We start from the raw sequence: 4,897 nt of genomic DNA, 5'->3' as shown, positions 1-4,897 counted from the left end.
TGTGTGTGTGTGTGTTTGTGTGTGGTGGCGTGCGTGCGTGCGTGCGTGCGTGTGGTGCGTGCGTGCGTGCGTGCGTGTGTTCGTGCATGGTGTGTGTGTGTGTGTGTGTGTGTGTGTGTGTGTGTGTGCTGTGCGTGCGTGCGTGCGTGCGTTGCGTGTGTGTCGTGCATGTGTGTGTGTGTGTGTGTGTGTGTGTGTGTGTGTGTGTGTGTGTGTGTGTGTGTGTGTGTGTGCGTGCGTGCGTGTGTGTTCGTGCATGTGTGTGTGTGTGTGTGTGTGTGTGTGTGTGTGTGTGTGTGTGTGTGTGTGTGTGTACGGGTGTATGCATGGATGCCAGTGTGTGTGGTGTGTCAGCAAGTTTGTGTGTGTTGTACAGTGTGTGTGTCTGTACGGTGTGTGTCTGCACGGTTGGTATGTGTCTGCATGGTTTTGTGTGAGTGTCTGCACGGTTTTGTGTGTGTGTCTGTACGGGTGTGTGGTGGTGTGTCTGCACGGTGTGTGTGTGTCTGCACGGTGTGTGTGTGTGTGGTGTGTGTGTTGCAGGTGTGTGTGTGTGTGTCTGCACGGTGTGTGTGTGTCTGCAGCGGTGTGTGTGTGTGTGGGTGTGTGTGTGTGTGTGTGTGTGTGTCTGCACGGTGTGTGTGTGTGTGTGTGTGTCTGCACGGTGTGTGTGTGTGTCCACCTTGGCAGGTCCTGCTGTCAGGGTTGAGGAGGAAGCCAGGGTTACAGGAGCAGGAATAGGAGCCTGGCACGTTGCACACAGCTGCTGGCAGTACCCGTAGCGACACTCATCAATGTCTGGGCACAGAGAGATGGAAGTTAAATAATGTCTGGGCACAGAGAGATGGAAGTTAAATAATGTTCTGGGCACAGAGAGATGGAAGTTAAACAATCAATGTCTGGACCAGAGAGATGGAAGTTTAAACAATGTCTGGGCACAGAGAGATGGAAGTTAAACAATGTCTGGGCACAAGAGAGATTGGAAGTTAAACAATCAATGTCTGGACACAGAGAGAGAGAGTTAAATAATGTCTGGGCACAGAGAGATGGAAGTTAAACAATATGTCTGGACACAGAGAAAGATGGAAGTTAAACAATCAATATCTGGACACAGAGAGATGGAAGTTAATGTCTGGACACAGAGAGATGGAAGTTAAACAATCAATGTATGGACACAGAGAGATGGAAGTTAAATAATGTCTGGGCACAGAGAGATGGAAGTTAAACAATCAATGTCTGGACACAGAGAGATGGAAGTTAAACAATGTCTGGGCACAGAGAGATGGAAGTTAATCAATGTCTGGACACAGAGAGACGGAAGTTAAACAATGTCTGGGCACAGAGAGATGGAAGTTAAACAATGTCTGGACACAGAGAGATGGAAGTTAAACAATGTCTGGACACAGAGAGATGGAAGTTAAACAATGTCTGGACACAGAGAGATGGAAGTTAAACAATCAATGTCTGGACACAGAGAGATGGAAGTTAAACAATCAATCAATCAATCAACCAGTACCAATATCTCTTCTTGCACATGATCATCTGATGATTTATCATTTCAGTGTTAATCTGCTAAATTGTAATTATTCGATTTATTGCCTACCTCATGCCTTTTGCACACATTGTATATAGATTCTCTTTTTTCTACCATGTTATTGACTTGTTTATTGTTTACTCCATGTGTAACTCTGTGTTGTCTGTTCACACTGCTATGCTTTATCTTGGCCAGGTCGCAGTTGCAAATGAGAACTTGTTCTCAACTAGCCTACCTGGTTAAATAAAGGTGAAATAAAAAAAAAAAAAAAAATGTCTGGACACACAAAGAGACCTGGAACAATCAGGAAAAGCAAGGTGTGTCCCCACCTTGGCAGATGGGGACACACACACCGTGCAGACACACACACACACACAGCAAAAAAACACTTTAAAACATATAGTGTATTTCCACATATAGTAATGATTGACATTTCCGTAATGACGATATAGCATAGTATCTGGCCTACTCCTGAAATAATATGATTTCATTGTCTGTAATGGGTGGAAACCCAGAACTTACCATTCGTTGCACAAATTTCCCACACACATAAACACACACACACACACACACACACACACACACACACACACACACACACACACACACACACACACACACACACACACACACACACACACACACACACACACACACACAGGTTCTTACCCTGACACTGTCCCCCGACCAGCCAGTAGCCCTCGGTACAGGAGCAGGTGTATCCTCCAGCTGTGTTGATCACACCTGGGTGGGTTACACTGGTGGGAGTCTGTCTCACACTCATCATGTCTGGAAGAGAGAAGAGAGAGAGAGGTTGGTTCCACTGGGTTAAATGCATCCCTCCTCCCCCAACGGAAAATATATTTCCCCCTTGTACTATTAAAAATAAAATGTTGCTCACCCTCCTCTCTGATAAAATGAACTAAAAAAAAAACTATGATCACCACACATATAATAAGAACTGTAGTGACCCTTTGTTTATAAACGTGAATATAGACTTGGCCACTTCAGCATGGTTTTGTGGAACAGTCGATGCCACGCAGAGCGAACGAGCCAGAAGCTTGAGGGTTCGCCGACCACCACGGACGAGCTCATCTCCTCTGCCTGTCTCATCACTCTCTCTGCCTGTCTCATCGCTCTCTCTGCCTGTCTCATCACTCTCTCTGCCTGTCTCATCGCTCTCTCTGCCTGTCTCATCGCTCTCTCTGCCTGTCTCATCGCTCTCTCTGCCTGTCTCATCACTCTCTCTGCCTGTCTCATCACTCTCTCTACCTGTCTCATCACTCTCTCTGCCTGTCTATCACTCTCTCTACCTGTCTCATCACTCTCTCTGCCTGTCTCATCACTCTCTCTGCCTGTCTCATTACACTACGATCAAAGCCGACTGCAGACAAACATTAGCTAGGGGGAAATCAGATTTTTTTTTAACATGTTGATGCTATATGTCATGCCCTAATCTGTTTCACCTGTCCTTGTTATTGTCTTCACCCCCTCCAGGCTTTATTTTCCCCAGTGTATTTATCCCTGTGTTTCCTGTCTCTCTGTGCCAGTGTATTTATCCCTGTGTTTCCTGTCTCTCTGTACCAGTGTATTTATCCCTGTGTTTCCTGTCTCTCTGTACCAGTGTATTTATCCCTGTGTTTCCTGTCTCTCTGTACAAGTGTATTTATCCCTGTGTTTCCTGTCTCTCTGTACCAGTGTATTTATCCCTGTGTTTCCTGTCTCCCTGTACCAGTGTATTTATCCCTGTGTTTCCTGTCTCCTCTGTACCAGTTTTATATCCCTGTGTTTCCTGTCTCTCTCTATCCCTGTGTTTCTGTCTCTCTCTATCCTGTGTTTCCTGTCTCTCTGTACCAGTGTATTTATCCCTGTGTTTCCTGTCTCTCTGTACCAGTGTATTTATCCCTGTGTTTCCTGTCTCTCTGTACCAGTGTATTTATCCCTGTGTTTCCTGTCTCTCTGTACAGTGTATTTATCCCTGTGTTTCCTGTCTCTCTGTACCAGTGTATTATCCCTGTGTTTCCTGTCTCTCTGTACCAGTGTATTTATCCCTGTGTTTCCTGTCTCTCTGTACCAGTGTATATATCCCTGTGTTTCCTGTCTCTCTGTACCAGTTCGTCTTGTATATTTCCAAGTCATCCAGCGTTTTTTCCCGTTCTCCTGTTTTTTGCATTCTCCTTTTTCTAGTCTCCCGGTTTTTTGACTCTTGCCTGTTTCTGGACTCTGTACCCGCCTGCCTGATCATTCTGCCTGCCTTGACCTCGAGCTGTCTGGCACTCTGTACCTCCTGGACTCTGATCTGGTTTTGACCTTTTTGCCTGTCCACGACCATTCTCTTGCCTACTCCATTTTGGATTATTAAACATCTAAGAGTCCAACCATCTACCTCCTGTGTCTGCATCTGTGTCTCGCCTTGTGCCTTGACACTATATGTATAATTATATAAAATATATGCACTGATTTTCCACCAACAGGTTTCTGTGTCAATGATTTATAGAGTTAAGTCTGAATTCAGGCCATCCTGATTTATAGAGTTAAGTCTGAATTCAGGCCATCCTGATTTACAGAGTTAAGTCTGAATTCAGGCCATCCTGATTTACAGAGTTAAGTCTGATTCAGGCCATCCTGATTTACAGAGTTAAGTCTGAATTTCTTGAAGTACATAAAGGTGTACCACAGGGATTGATTTCGGGACCTGTTCTCTTCACTATTGGTCAATCTGTAATTACTTTTTAAAACTTAATCTATATTTGGATGTTAGTATCATGTATGCTGTTGATCTGGCTGTTGATCTGGCTGTTGATCTGGCTGTTGATCTGACTGTTGATCTGGCTGTTACCCTGGCTGTTGATCTGGCTGTTGATCTGGCTGTTGATCCGACTGTTGACTGGCCGTTGATCTGACTGTTGATCTGGCTGTGGATCTGGCTGTTGATCTGACTGTTGATCTGACTGTTGATCTGACTGTTGATCTGACTGTTGATCTGGCTGTTGATCTGACTGTTGATCTGACTGTTGATCAGACTGTTGATCAGACTGTTGATCTGACTGTTGATCTGACTGTTGAATCTGCTGACTGATTTGATCTGCCTGTGATCCTGTTGATCTGACTGTTGATCTGGCTGTGACAAAACTACAGTCAGATTTGAAAGCTATGTAGGAATTCCTTGCTGATTTAAAACATGTGCTTAATACAGGCAAAATGAAATACATTTTTAGACTCTTGTAAGAATGTATCAGATGACCTACATGTTCACTCATTAGATGGTTCTTCGATCAAACGTGTTTTCCCGCATATAAATACCTAGATATTATGATCGATATGGATTTGATGTTTATAAAAACATATAGATGATCTGGTTAA

At 44.4% G+C, this 4,897-nt stretch overlaps 1 pseudogene; it reads right to left on the bottom strand.

Annotated features, from left to right (window-relative positions):
• LOC112069564 (fibulin-5-like) overlaps positions 1-3,866 on the bottom strand; it is a 13,403-nt pseudogene extending 9,537 nt beyond the window's left edge.
• Positions 3,867-4,897: the final 1,031 nt, after the last annotated feature.

Source organism: Salvelinus sp. IW2-2015, unplaced genomic scaffold (assembly GCF_002910315.2).
Source record: "Salvelinus sp. IW2-2015 unplaced genomic scaffold, ASM291031v2 Un_scaffold1048, whole genome shotgun sequence".
Classification (NCBI taxonomy): Eukaryota; Metazoa; Chordata; class Actinopteri; order Salmoniformes; family Salmonidae; genus Salvelinus; species Salvelinus sp. IW2-2015.
The sequence above is the reverse complement of the archived record's forward strand: the minus strand, read 5'-3'. Positions and strand labels throughout refer to the sequence as shown.